Genomic DNA, 18,559 nt, shown 5'->3' on the forward strand with positions numbered 1-18,559 from the left:
CCGATTTCTGGCATTTCAGCCGTCTTCAGCCAGGCTTGCTTGAATCCAGTGGCAAAGTGAGCAAGGGACTCACGTCTGAGCATACCCTGCCAACTTATGGCGAACAAAGCGGTACAAAAGTGGTGGTGATGGATGGAGCATCAGAACCAATCAAACCCTCACACCCAGTCAACAGATCTGGGTTTGATCCATCACCGTTCTTTAGCCCACTCTGCCACCCCAGTTCAGACATGGCCATATGCAAATCAGTCTGACCCTGTGCCTCATGGGAACAGTCCAGCCCGAACTGCCAAGCCATGCCTTCCCTGGACCGGAAACAAGCTTCCTAGGACCGGTTTCTGGCATTTCAGCCGTCTTCAGCCAGGCTTGCTTGAATCCAGTGGCAAAGTGAGCAAGGGACTCATGTCTGAGCATACCCTGCCAACTTATGGCAAACAAAGCGGTACAAAAGGGGTGGTGAGGGATGGAGCATCAGAACCAATCAAACCCTCACACCCAGTCAACAGATCTGGGTTTGATCCATCACCGTTCTTTAGCCCACTCTGCCACCCTAGTTCAAACATGGCCATATGCAAATCAGTCTGACCATGTGCCTCATGGGAACAGTCCAGCCCGAACTGCCAAGCCATGCCTTACCTGGCCCGGAAGCAAGCTTCCTAAGACCGGTTTCTGGCATTTCAGCCGTCTTCAGCCAGGCTTGCTTGAATCCAGTGGCAAAGTGAGCAAGGGACTCACGTCTGAGCATACCCTGCCAACGTATGGTGAACAAAGCGGTACAAAAGGGGTGGTGATGGATGGAGCATCAGAACCAATCAAACCCTCACACCCAGTCAACAGATCTGGGATTGATCCATCACCGTTCTTTAGCCCACTCTGCCACCCCAGTTCAGACATGGCCATATGCAAATCAGTCTGACCCTGTGCCACATGGGAACAGTCCAGCCCGAACTGCCAAGCCATGCCTTCCCTGGACCGGAAACAAGCTTCCTAGGACCGGTTTCTGGCATTTCAGCCGTCTTCAGCCAGGCTTGCTTGAATTCAGTGGCAAAGTGAGCAAGGGACTGACGTCTGAGCATACCCTGCCAACTTATGGCGAACAAAGTGGTACAAAAGGGGTGGTGATGGATGGAGCATCAGAACCAATCAAACCCTCACACCCAGTCAACAGATCTGGGTTTGATCCATCACCGTTCTTTAGCCCACTCTGCCACCCCAGTTCAGACATGGCCATATGCAAATCAGTCTGACCCTGTGCCTCCTGGGAACAGTCCAGCCCGAACTGCCAAGCCATGCCTTCCCTGGAACGGAAACAAGCTTCCTAGGACCGGTTTCTGGCATTTCAGCCGTCTTCAGCCAGGCTTGCTTGAATCCAGTGGCAAAGTGAGCAAGGGACTCACGTCTGAGCATACCCTGCCAACTTATGGCGAACAAAGCGGTACAAAAGGGGTGGTGATGGATGGAGCATCAGAACCAATCAAACCCTCACACCCAGTCAACAGATCTGGGTTTGATCCATCACCGTTCTTTAGCCCACTCTGCCACCCCAGTTCAGACATGGCCATATGCAAATCAGTCTGACCCTGTGCCTCATGGGAACAGTCCAGCCCGAACTGCCAAGCCATGCCTTCCCTGGACCGGAAACAAGCTTCCTAGGACCGGTTTCTGCCATTTCAGCTGTCTTCAGCCAGGCTTGCTTGAATCCAGTGGCAAAGTGAGCAAGGGACTCACGTCTGAGCATACCCTGCCAACTTATGGCGAACAAAGCGGTACAAAAGGGGTGGTGATGGATGGAGCATCAGAACCAATCAAACCCTCACACCCAGTCAACAGATCTGGGTTTGAATCAGCACCGTTCTTTAGCCCACTCTGCCACCCCAGTTCAGACATGGCCATATGCAAATCAGTCTGACCCTGTGCCTCATGGGAACAGTCCAGCCCGAACTGCCAAGCAAAGCCTTCCCTGGACCGGAAACAAGCTTCCTAGGACCGGTTTTTTGGCATTTCAGCTGTCTTCAGCCAGGCTTGCTTGAATCCAGTGGCAAAGTGAGCAAGGGACTCACGTCTGAGCATACCCTGCCAACTTATGGCGAACAAAGCGGTACAAAAGTGGTGGTGATGGATGGAGCATCAGAACCAATCAAAGCCTCACACCCAGTCAACAGATCTGGGTTTGATCCATCATCGTTCTTTAGCCCACTCTGCCACCCCAGTTCAGACATGGCCATATGCAAATCAGTCTGACCCTGTGCCTCATGGGAACAGTCCAGCCCGAACTGCCAAGCCATGCCTTCCCTGGACCGGAAACAAGCTTCCTAGGACCGGTTTCTGGCATTTCAGCCGTCTTCAGCCAGGCTTGCTTGAATCCAGTGGCAAAGTGAGCAAGGGACTCATGTCTGAGCATACCCTGCCAACTTATGGCGAACAAAGCGGTACAAAAGGGGTGGTGATGGATGGAGCATCAGAACCAATCAAACCCTCACACCCAGTCAACAGATCTGGGTTTGATCCATCACCGTTCTTTAGCCCACTCTGCCACCCCAGTTCAGACATGGCCATATGCAAATCAGTCTGACCCTGTGCCTCATGGGAACAGTCCAGCCCGAACTGCCAAGCCATGCCTTCCCTGGACCGGAAACAAGCTTCCTAGGACCGGTTTCTGGCATTTCAGCCGTCTTCAGCCAGGCTTGCTTGAATCCAGTGGCAAAGTGAGCAAGGGACTCATGTCTGAGCATACCCTGCCAACTTATGGCAAACAAAGCGGTACAAAAGGGGTGGTGAGGGATGGAGCATCAGAACCAATCAAACCCTCACACCCAGTCAACAGATCTGGGTTTGATCCATCACCGTTCTTTAGCCCACTCTGCCACCCTAGTTCAAACATGGCCATATGCAAATCAGTCTGACCATGTGCCTCATGGGAACAGTCCAGCCCGAACTGCCAAGCCATGCCTTACCTGGCCCGGAAGCAAGCTTCCTAGGACTGGTTTCTGGCATTTCAGCCGTCTTCAGCCAGGCTTGCTTGAATCCAGTGGCAAAGTGAGCAAGGGACTCACGTCTGAGCATACCCTGCCAACGTATGGTGAACAAAGCGGTACAAAAGGGGTGGTGATGGATGGAGCATCAGAACCAATCAAACCCTCACACCCAGTCAACAGATCTGGGTTTGATCCATCACCGTTCTTTAGCCCACTCTGCCACCCCAGTTCAGACATGGCCATATGCAAATCAGTCTGACCCTGTGCCACATGGGAACAGTCCAGCCCGAACTGCCAAGCCATGCCTTCCCTGGACCGGAAACAAGCTTCCTAGGACCGGTTTCTGGCATTTCAGCCGTCTTCAGCCAGGCTTGCTTGAATCCAGTGGCAAAGTGAGCAAGGGACTCACGTCTGAGCATACCCTGCCAACTTATGGCGAACAAAGTGGTACAAAAGGGGTGGTGATGGATGGAGCATCAGAACCAATCAAACCCTCACACCCAGTCAACAGATCTGGGTTTGATCCATCACCGTTCTTTAGCCCACTCTGCCACCCCAGTTCAGACATGGCCATATGCAAATCAGTCTGACCCTGTGCCTCCTGGGAACAGTCCAGCCCGAACTGCCAAGCCATGCCTTCCCTGGACCGGAAACAAGCTTCCTAGGACCGGTTTCTGGCATTTCAGCCGTCTTCAGCCAGGCTTGCTTGAATCCAGTGGCAAAGTGAGCAAGGGACTCACGTCTGAGCATACCCTGCCAACTTATGGCGAACAAAGCGGTACAAAAGGGGTGGTGATGGATGGAGCATCAGAACCAATCAAACCCTCACACCCAGTCAACAGATCTGGGTTTGATCCATCACCGTTCTTTAGCCCACTCTGCCACCCCAGTTCAGACATGGCCATATGCAAATCAGTCTGACCCTGTGCCTCATGGGAACAGTCCAGCCCGAACTGCCAAGCCATGCCTTCCCTGGACCGGAAACAAGCTTCCTAGGACCGGTTTCTGCCATTTCAGCTGTCTTCAGCCAGGCTTGCTTGAATCCAGTGGCAAAGTGAGCAAGGGACTCACGTCTGAGCATACCCTGCCAACTTATGGCGAACAAAGCGGTACAAAAGGGGTGGTGATGGATGGAGCATCAGAACCAATCAAACCCTCACACCCAGTCAACAGATCTGGGTTTGAATCATCACCGTTCTTTAGCCCACTCTGCCACCCCAGTTCAGACATGGCCATATGCAAATCAGTCTGACCCTGTGCCTCATGGGAACAGTCCAGCCCGAACTGCCAAGCAATGCCTTCCCTGGACCGGAAACAAGCTTCCTAGGACCGGTTTCTGGCATTTCAGCCGTCTTCAGCCAGGCTTGCTTGAATCCAGTGGCAAAGTGAGCAAGGGACTCACGTCTGAGCATACCCTGCCAACTTATGGCGAACAAAGCGGTACAAAAGTGGTGGTGATGGATGGAGCATCAGAACCAATCAAACCCTCACACCCAGTCAACAGATCTGGGTTTGATCCATCATCGTTCTTTAGCCCACTCTGCCACCCCAGTTCAGACATGGCCATATGCAAATCAGTCTGACCCTGTGCCTCATGGGAACAGTCCAGCCCGAACTGCCAAGCCATGCCTTCCCTGGACCGGAAACAAGCTTCCTAGGACCGGTTTCTGGCATTTCAGCCGTCTTCAGCCAGGCTTGCTTGAATCCAGTGGCAAAGTGAGCAAGGGACTCATGTCTGAACATACCCTGCCAACTTATGGTGAACAAAGCGGTACAAAAGGGGTGGTGATGGATGGAGCATCAGAACCAATCAAACCCTCACACCCAGTCAACAGATCTGGGTTTGATCCATCACCGTTCTTTAGCCCACTCTGCCACCCCAGTTCAGACATGGCCATATGCAAATCAGTCTGACCCTGTGCCTCCTGGGAACAGTCCAGCCCGAACTGCCAAGCCATGCCTTCCCTGGACCGGAAACAAGCTTCCTAGGACCGGTTTCTGGCATTTCAGCCGTCTTCAGCCAGGCTTGCTTGAATCCAGTGGCAAAGTGAGCAAGGGACTCACGTCTAAGCATACCCTGCCAACTTATGGCGAACAAAGCGGTACAAAAGGGGTGGTGATGGATGGAGCATCAGAACCAATCAAACCCTCACACCCAGTCAACAGATCTGGGTTTGATCCATCACCGTTCTTTAGCCCACTCTGCCACCCCAGTTCAGACATGGCCATATGCAAATCAGTCTGACCCTGTGCCTCATGGGAACAGTCCAGCCCGAACTGCCAAGCAATGTCTTCCCTGGACCGGAAACAAGCTTCCTAGGACCGGTTTCTGGCATTTCAGCCGTCTTCAGCCAGGCTTGCTTGAATCCAGTGGCAAAGTGAGCAAGGGACTCACGTCTGAGCATACCCTGCCAACTTATGGCGAACAAAGCGGTACAAAAGTGGTGGTGATGGATGGAGCATCAGAACCAATCAAACCCTCACACCCAGTCAACAGATCTGGGTTTGATCCATCATCGTTCTTTAGCCCACTCTGCCATCCCAGTTCAGACATGGCCATATGCAAATCAGTCTGACCCTGTGCCTCATGGGAACAGTCCAGCCCGAACTGCCAAGCCATGCCTTCCCTGGACCGGAAACAAGCTTCCTAGGACCGGTTTCTGGCATTTCAGCCGTCTTCAGCCAGGCTTGCTTGAATCCAGTGGCAAAGTGAGCAAGGGACTCATGTATGAGCATACCCTGTCAACTTATGGCGAACAAAGTGGTACAAAAGGGGTGGTGATGGATGGAGCATCAGAACCAATCAAACCCTCACACCCAGTCAACAGATCTGGGTTTGATCCATCACCGTTCTTTAGCCCACTCTGCCACCCCAGTTCAGACATGGCCATATGCAAATCAGTCTGACCCTGTGCCTCATGGGAACAGTCCAGCCCGAACTGCCAAGCCATGTCTTCCCTGGACCGGAAACAAGCTTCCTAGGACCGGTTTCTGGCATTTCAGCCGTCTTCAGCCAGGCTTGCTTGAATCCAGTGGCAAAGTGAGCAAGGGACTCACGTCTGAGCATACCCTGCCAACTTATGGCGAACAAAGCGGTACAAAAGGGGTGGTAATGGATGGAGCATCAGAACCAATCAAACCCTCACACCCAGTCAACAGATCTGGGTTTGATCCATCACCGTTCTTTAGCCCACTCTGCCACCCCAGTTCAGACATGGCCATATGCAAATCAGTCTGACCCTGTGCCTCATGGGAACAGTCCAGCCCGAACTGCCATGCCATGCCTTCCCTGGACCGGAAACAAGCTTCCTAGGACCGGTTTCTGGCATTTCAGCCGTCTTCAGCCAGGCTTGCTTGAATCCAGTGGCAAAGTGAGCAAGGGACTCACGTCTGAGCATACCCTGCCAACTTATGGCGAACAAAGCGGTACAAAAGCCTGGCTGAAGACGGATGAAATGCCAGAAACCGGTCCTAGGAAGCTTGTTTCCGGTCCAGGGAAGAGATGGCTTGGCAGTTCGGGCTGGACTGTTCCCATGAGGCACAGGGTCAGACTGATTTGCATATGGCCATGTCTGAACTGGGGTGGCAGAGTGGGCTAAAGAACGGTGATGGATCAAACCCAGATCTGTTGACTGGGTGTGAGGGTTTGATTGGTTCTGATGCTCATTCCATCACCACCCCCTTTTGTACTACATTGGCGTTAGGCAGCAATTTGTTCACCAACGCAGGGAGAAAGGACAGGAATGCAGCGCAACCAGTAGACTTGCCGCGCTGCCCTAGGCCAATTCCTCATAAATGAGGCTCTTTGTTTTTAGCCACAGCTTTGACTACGCACCCACGCTCACTGACCTTTGTTTTGCTAAACAATGTTTAATATTATATCCCCACTGAAAAAATGATTTGCTGTGGGAATTGTGGGTGTTTATGGTTGTCGATAGTTGTTAATGATGAGTGCCAAGTTCTAGAAATTTTTGTCAGTAGGTGTTCCTTACGCCTAAAAGATTTTGACAGGGAGATCTCGGCATCAAAGAGTTGGAAGACCTCTGCTTTAGGAGATAGGGGACAGTGATTCTAAGGAATATAGCCAACACTAAGAAAATGATTTCATTATTCGCCGACAATATCCTTTGATCCTCAAGGCACCGGATACACAGCTCAAGGAGGTGAGCCACCAACTAAATTCATTTAATGCACTATCGGCCTGAGGGCGAACTGGAGGAAATCATACATCTTCGCACTACACCAGACGAACCCAGACGAATCACCGAGAGTACAATCTGACCCACAAATACACGCACCTACAACATTATGAAACTTAGGACCACAGGTTGACCATACAGATAATTTCCTTGTACAGGGTAATGCAGGTAAAATAGTTCCGGCAACTAGAAGCTCGATACAGCTCTGTATGTCCCCGTTAAGCATGCACAGAATTGCAGTATTCAAAATAACATTTTCACCCGGATTACTATATTTCTTTACTAACATACCATCATCATCATCAAACATTATTCGGTCAATACGACCATCAAAGTGCATAGGCGTAAAATACAGTATATTAGATAAAACAAAGATTTTCATGTTAGGTATTGTGGGCCAAGATGGATAACATTATATATACAAAAGCAAAATATAGTAAAACCAAACCATTAAAAACTGAGAAACAGGTTTATAAGACAACTTCAACAAGGTAAAACCATGAGAGCAATACATACAAACAATCATGTCTGTATTTAAGAGAAAAAAAACACATAAAATATATATATTTTTACTTTCTAAAAATAAATTTAAAAAAATCCACACTCCTCCAACTTTAAGATTGATTAGCCAAATAAAATCTCGAGCCTGGAACAACAGTTCATATAAATCACTGAAGGGACAACCGTTTTGGTACAGAAAAAAAAAATTAGAGCCATAAATATACATAGAGTGCTAATGCATAACATGGAAGAATACAATATTGCACAAGTTCTCAGTAATTTAGGCATGAGTCATGTATTAATATGTGCAAAAGATATCGGATGTAGACTAAATACTAAATAAGGATTGATATTTGATCTGAGGGTGTGCTTAATTAATTTTACTAACATACCGGTGATCTTGTCTTGATCACTGTTTAAAGAACTTGATTCAATATTACTGACCCTATTTTGGAAGAGGGAGTGGGCACAGAAAAACATTAGACAAACAGAGCCCCTCGCAGCGGAAAAGGGAGCTCGAAGCCCCAAACTATGTGTTATTATGTAGGAGCGGTACAAAAGGGGGTGGTGATGGACGGAGCATCAGAACCCCCTTTTGTACCGCTTTGTACCCAGATGGATGTGCTGGTAGAACCAGTGGATCTATAATTGGAGAAAATTTGGAACATGTCCTCAGGAGGCATGCTCACAAATTTCATGAAGCCCTAAAGGGAATACGTAATACCACTGGGTGATTTTTGAAGGGTAGTCTACTAGATATAACATGCACTGCCTAGCGTGAGACACATAGTTACCTTACAGTGGGTTTCAGAGACCGCACCTTACTTACCATTGCTTGGCTTCATTGTCATTCGCATCTGCTTGCTTCTTTAATGTTAGCTTGTATGGAATTTCCTTCCTCTTCTTGTTTTTGTCCTTTACGTGGAGAATGGATGAAAAAGCACTATTTGTTTCTTTTGGCTTAATCACTCCATGAGGGTGCATGTGTTTTCCAGCTGCATCCCTAGTGTGCTTCTCTCCCCCCGCTCCCTCTGCACTCTCTTTTGCACTCTCTCTCTTGCCCATTAGCTTCATCGCACTTGCTTCCATTGCCGTCTTGCCAGTTTACATTTTCTTCCCTCACTCCATATTGCTCTCCTCAGGCCCGGCTTTAGTGCTGGTGATGCCTGGTGCAACAGTGCTTCGTGGCGCCCCCAATTACCTCCTTCTCAACGGATTCCCTCACTACCACCCTTTAACAGTGCCACTCAAGTCTCCATAACCACATGCTCTCATATGCATTTCTGCATGCAGCTCTTTGATGACGCATGGTCCCTGATGGGTGGTAAAAACGTCAGAGGACTACAGAATGATGTCAGAAAGATGGCGTCTGTAGTTCATAGGGTATGTAGGTGCTATGCCTAGCATCATGTATAGGTATCTGGGTGTCGTGCAACCTGTGACATTAGTGCAAGGTGGAAGGTTGTAAAGCTGATGAAGACAACATGGTATCAAGACATCCCAAAGGCAGGAATAAAAGGGGTATAATCCAAAATGCCATTGCCGCATTTTGAACTCTTGTGATGGTACGCTGGCCCTTCCTCTGTTTTCATTTAAGAGATCTGGGAACATACAAGATCGTCTAGTACACACACGTCATTCTGTAGTCCTCTGACGTTTTTACCACCCATCAGGGACCATGCGCTGATGCTTCCTCTTTTGCTTTTTCAGTTGACATTTACGAGGTTTCCAGCGCTTTGACATTGTCTTTACCTCCGTAGTGAGTGAGATGTATACAGTGACACAGAGACGATACCAGGCAGAGTACCTACACGTTCTATGAACTACAGACGTCATTGCACTGACGTCATTTTGTAGTCCTCTGACGTTTTTCCATCATCCACCAGTGGTCAGGCGCTGACGCGTATTGCACGCGCTCGTATTTGAAATCGACGAGTTTTCTAAGCTTTATAAACACCCTTTGCAGGATGCTCCGGTTACCTCCTTTCTCCTGACTCGGTAGCCACAACGGGGCAACGACGGATAGGTGAGCACTTTTCTCCTAGAAATAGCGGTTACTTTCGAGGCAGCTTATCTTGTAGCGCCCTCGAATGACATCCGAATGACATGCTATGACATTACCACTGCGTCCCCCTGTCCATCCGCAGTGTTTCATATCACGGGGGAATTACTACCTATGGGGTAAAGGTCTTTTTGGCTCTCTGTGCCATACTTTTGGTGTGTATTTTAAACCATAGCGTTTCCGAACGATATGTATTGACATTACCACTGCGCCTCTGGCACCTTACAGAACCCCTATCCATCCGCAGTGATTCATAATATGGGTAATTACCACCTGCTATTTTGAATACGCCTTAGGTGCTTTCACAGTGCCTCTCCAAACATGGCGTTGATCACAATGGTGAAGTAGTAAGCCACGGCCATTCTATACTGACTAACCCTGGCTATTCCACATTCCACAGTCATTTGCCACAGCTCCAGGACTAGGGATCCTTCACTTAGGCTTACATAGATGTGAATTTTATGTATATACACACTTGGTATACAATTGCTAGTAGTAATTTTCACTAGCACCCCTTCAAAGATGCATAGTCTTTTCCGATCATTTTCTGTTTTCTGGTAGTTTACTTTCTCTCTTTAACACAGAGCGGGGCCTCCTAGTCCTGAGCCAGGTTCCAGGCGAGGTGAGGTCCGTTCCTCGATCATTACGGGTAAGCACCCTTTGACATGAGGTTTGGTATAAATGCACATTTGGGAGTACTATTTTGAAGACTGAGACGTTGTTCATATGTTTTCTTGACAGATGCTCACTGCATCCTTTTGAAGCGGAGGATCTACTGAAGGTTGTATAAAGTGCTACCCTCAGATGATAGTGAGACAAGCACCTTTTTTTCACTATACATTGTGTTTATACACTATTGCAGTAGCGAAAATTTAACAACAAGGGTCCTGAAGAAAGCCGCAGGGAGAAATGGTTCCCACTGGGCTGAAACATGTCGACCTTTTTACATAGCAGTTATTTGTTGAACACTGCTTTTTGCACTGTTGTTTTATTTAGAGTGTGAGATATATATTAAATTAGTAGCGTTTTCTCACAATTCTATTTTAATACACCACTTTAATCTTCCTTTTTTCAGCACTGCACTCCTCTCAATTGTTCTATCACTCTGCAATTGCTGGTCTCCTCGCTCCAATCCTTTGACGATCTTGGGCCTTTTTTGAGTGAAATCACTCCAAATTAGATGCTCTCTATGATCAAGAGAAGCATCTTATCCTGGATTGGATGACCAGATGATAGGATTGATCACTCAGACAATTGATGGGTATCCAAGCTTCGCTCTGAGGTCCTTTTAGATTACATTTGGATGTCTCTTTCTTCTTTCCTTACTCCCTCTTTTGCTATGTGGGACTAATTAGCCTTCTACCTATACTTCTGCTCACACTGCAGGATTTTGCTAGACCCCCAGTTCCTTTCGTTTGTTTTGCAACTATAGGATTAGGGGATTAGAACTGAGGCAGGTCATTAAATTTTCCCTTAGACCCCATCATACTTTTTGTGTTTTCTTGCTCTTAGAATAAATCATCATTCCTTATTGTGATAAAAACTATTTATCCTACAGTAGTATAGGCGAGTTCTTACCTCCTAAGGACCAATCTAGTCTCATGGACATGTAGACTCTATTTCCTAACTTTCGTAGGGACAATATATGTCCTGCTCATGAATTCTTATTTCGCTGTCATCAGCTTCTTTCCATATTGCTGTTACTTTCCAATACCGATGCCAAAACTACACAGTTAGTTGAGGTTGTGAGAAGCTTGACTCTAAAATAAGCAACCAGCCTTGATCTTAGTCAAGAATGCTCAGATACATATAAAGTGCGTCAAAATTCAAGAGTTTACTCTACAATTTCCTATAGTTTGTTTACCCTGCCGCCAATAGCAGATAACATGATCAAGCTGCACTTATTCTAAAAAGAGTTAGCAAATTGCTGTTATTAGGATCTACTTGTTATTGTTTTTATTAACAAACATGTAATCTCACGCTATAAAAGCATTGTTTAAAACTGCACTTTATGTAGTGGGTTGTTTACTATGTTTCTCTGCCTTACTTGATATTGGAATACTATGTATGCAACGTAGGATGTTGGTCTTTGAATGTGCGCATGGAGCGTACTCTGGTTCGAGATTCGAAGGAATGTGTCAGTTGCCGATCGAGCTTCGTGCCGGAGATGCGCTCCATGTTGTGGGTGAAGCTTAACTAATAAATACTTACGTTTACCTGAAGAACGTCTCACGAGTAATGACTTGATGAATCATTACATTTGGCGACGATTGGGATTTTTTGCTCGCTTCACCCACCAACCCATGCAGTAAGGATCTTCAGCAATCTACAGAGATACGGCCAAGTCTCTCGCTCCCTCCTGAGACTGTATTCTCGACGCTGCCCTTTGATGCGGTCCTTCGACGCTGTCCTAAGACGCATTAGTGCTGTTTCCTGAGGTTACGGTAGGACTTGCTATTGCAAATGACTGGCGAGATTGTGTGCAGAGGACCTTTTCTTCTTTCAGCATGCGCTTCCCACATCTTTCACTGACTTTGCGCGTAACTGAGCTCCGCTTGGACATTGTTTCTTGAATGGTCCCCGACATTTTGAAGTCTTTGTAACCAGAGACTCTTTCGCTGGGCTAATTTCCTCGGCTCGTGCTGGCTTGCACTGCTGGTTGTCCTTGGAGTGTAGCACCCGCACTTGCTCGCGCGCTGATCAAACGGAGCCTTCGCGCAAGGCAACGCTTGTCGCTCTGCACGCATTCCTCTTGAACAAACGGAGCATTCGCACAGCACCTTCCTGTTTCCAGGGCAACATTTGACACTCTGCACACATTCCAGCCATTTTAGTAGTTCCTTCTACGGTGACACTCGCATTCAGTTTTGTACGCTGATTCAAGTACAACTTCCAGCGTGACACAGTGACACGCACACCTTAATCTATTTCATAATTAAGAGGATATATAACAGGCAGCAGGCGTGTCGCGGTGATACGCACACCTCACTACAATTATTCTTTGGCAACATTTTTAGTGTTTTGGTGATACACTCACCATTTCAAGTATCTACAAGATCATTTGAGATGCAACAAGCGTGTTGCCGTGATACGTACACCTCATTTTAATTAATCCTTTGGCAAAATATTGAGTGTTTCGGTGATACACTCACAATTCCAAGTATCTACAAGATCTTTTTAATGTATTCGAAACACAACAAGCGTGTTACGGTGATAGGGTCACCACTCTTAGTTTTGCTTTAATCTTTTGCAAGAAGTTTTAATCGCTGGTGTTATTTTTAAAAATAACAAAAAAAAATGTCTACAGCTCGTGAAATCACACAACCTCCTCCATTTTTAGAGAAACCAGGTAAACCAGTTATGCTATGGGCAGAGTGATTTGGCTTATTCGAGAACCACTTTGTGGCCATCGATGCAACAGAATATTCCCCTCCTCGGAAATTCGCTTTACTGTTTGGGAGTCTGGGTCTAGCTGCTCAACGTATTTTTAATAGCTTGACCCGAATACCTCCTCCCCATAGTCAATCAGGGGACAGGCAATGGAATGTTTATTTAGAAGCAATTGCTAGATTAAAGAAGCAATTTGAAGAATCTCCGAATATTATGCTAGAAAGACACAATTTATATAAGCGGAAGCAGAGGGATGATGAAAAGGTTGAGGAATACATTTCTGCCTTGAGGGTTTTAGCAACTTCCTGTGGTTTCGATCCACTGCTGATTGATTACATCAGAGACCAATTTGTATTTAATTGTTCTTCCTCCAAGATTAAAGAGAGAATACTTAGTTGTAAAGCCCCTCTACTTTCTGAAGTAATCGACTTGGCATTAAGTATTGAAAGATCTGTTATTTCAACTCAAGCGATGCTGACTCAATTCCAAAGGTAAATATGGTATTGGAGGAGTTTAATGAAGATGGATTATATGCTGTGGGCTCAAAAGACAAAACCAAGAAACCTTTACAATCGAAAGGTCAAACTTTTTGCTACAGATGCGGTTCTAAATTCCACATTGGCAATTTTAAAGGCTGTCCAGCTTTAGGTAAACGCTGCTCCATTTGCAAAAAGGTTGGTCATTTTCAGAAAGTCTGTAGAAATCACCTGTGAAAATAAGCAGAGTGGATGTCGAAATGTGCTCAGAGTCTCTTGAGAATCTTTTGTTAACTCTGGATTTTGTGGATGATCCAGTAGAAATAAAGGGTCTTTTGTGTGAGGCTACCATCAATGGAATGGAGCTGAAAGTCATGGCAGACTCTGGTTCGCCCATAACTATACTTCGAGACTCTACTTTTTATGAAAAATGGGGTAAAGAAGTTAATTTGTCTAAAGCAGATGTGAATCCCAAAACCTTCGGAGAAAAGGATATTGATATGGTGGGAATTTTCATGGGCAATTTACAAATTTTGAACAGGACAATATGTACTAAAGTTTATGTGGCAATCAAAGGGAAAACATTGTGGGGTGGAAAGAACTGGCAAAAATGGGAATGTTCTTGGTACTGTTCTTGGTACCAGGGGATGAGAATCCTATAATGGCAAGGGAAATGTCAGTATGCAATGTGTATGAATCTAAAATTGATCGCAAGGATCTATTAGCCGATTTCAGAAATGTATTTACTGATAAGGTGGGTTTAGTGAAAGGTGCTGAACACAAAATTAGATTATTGCCTGGAGCTTGCCCTGTCGCACATAAGGTTTGCCCTTTACCTTTAAGTGTAAGAGGTGAGTTGAAAACTATGCTACAAGATTTATGCACCCAAGGTATAATTCAACCCACAGAGTCATCCCAATGGGTCGCCCCCATTGTCGTAGCTCGAAACAAAATGGGCAAGATCAGATTGTGTGCAGACCTCAGGGGTCTAAAGAAAAACATCAAGGTGGACCGTCACCCCCTGCCCCGAATTCATGAACTTTTGGCGAATTGGGGGGGAGCCAAGTGGTTCTCCTTGATCGATTTAAAGTCCGCCTATCACCAGGTCCCTTTGTCCACAGTCTCAGGAGCTGACAACCTTTGTTACACTGTTTGGGGCGTACAAGTTCCTGAGACTCCCTTTCGGTCTAAAAAAGTTCTATCTATTTTGGGTGAACGTGGCATGACAGTTAGAGAAGATAAATGTAAATTCGGGGTGAATGAATTGGAAGACTTAGGTCACACGGTATCGTAGTCTGGTATCAAACCGAAATTTTCAGTGGTCGGGGCTTTGAAGGAAGCAAGTGCACCTTGCGATAAAGATTATCTGCGCTCCTTTTTGGGGTTAGCAGAGTATTACACAAGGTTTGTGGTCAATTATGCTCAAGTCGTGGAACCTCTTCGTGCTTTACTGAAGAAGGGTCAGAAATTGTTGTGGTCAAGAGAGCTGGATGTAGTCTTTGCAAAGGTGAAAGATCTAATTGTTCCAGCTCAAGCTCTCCATGGCTTCTGGGATGATTGCACATCAATCATAACTGTGGACGCAAGTATGAATGGTTTGAGGGCGGTTTTAACCCAGGAGGTTAACTTCAAGGAACAAACTGTAGCCTTTGCCTCCAGGTCACTTAAACAGTTTGAACACCACTATAGTACCATCAAACGAGAGGCTTTGGCCTGCGTTTGGGCAGCACAGAAATTTAAAATGTATATTTGGGGCGCAAATTTGTAATTTATTCCGACCACAAGCCTCTGTCTTTTATATTTAGTAAGGTCACTGGCAATAATAATATGTCAGCAAGATTAACCAGGCTAGTGTCAAAACTCCAGGAGTATAATTTTGAAATGAAGCATATATCTGGAGGAAGACATTTTCGTGCAGATTGTCTATCTAGGATGCTAATGGAAAAGGATGATGAGGATGATTTGATTGAAGAGGATGTAGAATGTGTGGTGGTGGTAGATGCAATTGATGAATGGAGTTTGGCAATTTCTGAGGATGGATGGAAAGAGTCTAATTTAAAAGATGTGGTTCTATCTAAAGTGATGTAATTTTCATCCAAAACCTGGCCTGAAGCAAGGAATCTGTCTGGGGAATTGAGAAATTCTGCTCAAGTGGCAGATGAACTTTCAGTAAAAGACCGCATTGTCTTAATGGGGCGATAAATTTTATCCTTCCAACAGACCTGAGAAATACTATTGTAAAAATGGCTCACAAGGGTCATATGGGGGTTATTAAAATAGGCATGAGAATCAAACAACATTATTTGTGGCCCGGCATAGATTCACAAGTCAGGTCAGTGGTAATAATTGTGAGAAGCACTTGCTGTCAGATTATTATTATTCAAAATGGATGCACTATAAATTTGTAGACTCACCCGATTCAGACAATACCATCACGCTTCTAAAGAAGGTATTTTTGTTAGAAGGGGCTCCTTGTGTTCTAGTCACAGACAACGGGACCCATTTTGTGTCTGTTAAAATGCGAACATTTTTGTGTTTGCAAGACATTAAGGGCCTTATGTAGGTAGCCTAACATTTACCACTTCATAAATACCGAATTTTACCGATTCGGTATTTATGAAGTCGTAAATGATATGTAGGTAATCCATCGGTAATATTTACCGATTCGGAAAGGGTCGGTAATTTAGAATCGGTATTTACCGATTCGGTAATGGTAACTGGCTTCCCATTGATTCCTATGGGCCAGGAGGCCCATAGGAATCAATGGGAAGCCAGTTACCATTACCGAATCGGTAAATACCGATTTGGTAATGGGGGGAGCACAATCAAGGGTGGCAGGGTGTCACAGTGACACCCTTTCGCACCCCTGATTCCTGCATGTGTGCACATGTGGCACACATACGTCTGCCACATTGCACACTTCAAAGTGCAAAGAAATGCTTTTTTCCAGCTGTTCGTCATTTACCACCAACTTTTAGTTGGTGGTAAATAACGAATCCCCACAACAACCACACACTCCCCCTACATATCATTTCAGGATTCGGTATTTACCGAATCGGTAAAATTACCGATTCGGTAATTTTACCGATTCGGTAAATTACCGATTCCTGAAATGTGCCCCCTACATACCAAAAGCCTGAATACCGGTCGGTAACGGAATAATTACCGAAAATCGGCCGTTACCGACCGGTATTGGGCTTCCTACATATGGCCCTAAGCACTTTAAAGTGGCACTGTACTCACGTTCTTCTAATGGGCTCATGGAGCGTGGTAATAAAATTATGAAAGAAGGGATCCAGACAGCTATCGCTTCAGGTCTAGATGTTGGAACATATCTTGAGGAGAAAGTATGGAACTATAATACATCTCCCCATTGTACCACTGAAGTCACTCGTTTTGAACTTCTAAGAGGCAGAAAAGCACACTCTACTTTATTTCCCTCTTGGTTAGGCAAGAAAAGTTCTAATGTTGCAAAGGAATTTGTTGATACTGAAATGATTGCGAACAAAGTTAAAGAAAAGCAAGAGCGTAGGAAAGAAAATTTCAATTAAAAAACTTGCTTGGGAAACTTAGAAATTTCTGTAGGTGATTGGGTAATGATTAAAAAACCATTTCAAGTTTCGAAAGGGAATTCGATATTTTCAAACCCAGTTCAGGTTAACAAAGTTAGTAAAGGAGCAGCTTTCCTGGATGGGAAAGGTTGGTGGAACAGGAGACAATTAGTGAAAATATCACAAGAGCAAGCCAAGTTTATTAGTAGTAGGAAAGACAATTTGGAGGTTGAAAATAGTGGGTGGACACATTGGTTACAGTCAGATGTGAGGGCTGTTCCTGTTTCCGGGAACAAAAGTTTGTTCACCGACAGTTCTGTCAGAGTGTCAGCAGACTTGGATGCTCCATCTTTTAGTCGCAGTGGCAGACTGAGAAAAGCTCCTGTTAGATACAATGATTTTGTTACACATTAATTTGTTTTTATGATAAAGGGGGAGGTGATGTAGTGGGTTGTTTACTTTGTTTCTCTGCCTTCATTGCTATTGGAATACTATGTATGCAATGTAGAATGTTCATCTTTGACTGTGCGCATGGAGCGTACTCCGGTTCGAGGTTCGATGGGCTGTGTCAGTTGCCGATCGAGCTTCGTGCCGGAGACGCCCTCCATGTCGTGGGTGAAGCTTAACTAATACTTACGTTTACCTGAAGAACGTCTCACGAGTAATGACTTGATGAATCATTACACTTACGTTTTGCATCAATGCTGCTGTTTTCTCTGTGATTCCCTAAGGATCATTGACCACCAATATTAAATAACATGATCTGACTGCACTTATTCTAAAATGAAATAGCGGATGGCAGTTATTTTGCTCCGCTAATTCTTGTGTAGTCGCAATGCAGCTTTGAAACCCCATGACGTTTTTACTATCCTATTATTTCAATACTAACTCCCTGAGACGCAGCTCTTTTACAACTGTCCCCCCGTCTCGCTATTAAGTTAACACTCTATACAGATCACCTCCTATGCTTAATGGAAGTTGAAATTGCGCATTTTTATAAGTATCGCTGCCATTTTTATGAGTCTCGCCGCCGTTATCAAGCTGAGCCGTTTACGCCGCCTCCCCTACAAATCATATTATCTAGTCATGTGGTGTGCCTCAATCTTGCCTTCTCATTCGGGCGTCTGCGTCTGGTTCGGTCACAGTAACCAATCACCATGGTCCATGGGATTTAAATCCTCCATGAACCGGGAGTTGTACTTCCCCTGATCTTGCCGTGTTTCTATGACGGCATGCCACACTTGTTTTGCAGCGGACATCTTAAAGTTTCTACCTACAGTGTGGGGATGAATCTAAAACGTATATACATTGCTTACACTATTATTACTTTTAATGGAAGAGAAAGGAAATATTGTCGGCCTGGTGGAACCCTTGCAGCATAAACCCTCAGCGCTACCTTATGATG

The sequence above is a fragment of the Triturus cristatus genome, chromosome 7 (assembly GCF_964204655.1).
Source record: "Triturus cristatus chromosome 7, aTriCri1.1, whole genome shotgun sequence".
Lineage (NCBI taxonomy): Eukaryota > Metazoa > Chordata > Amphibia > Caudata > Salamandridae > Triturus > Triturus cristatus.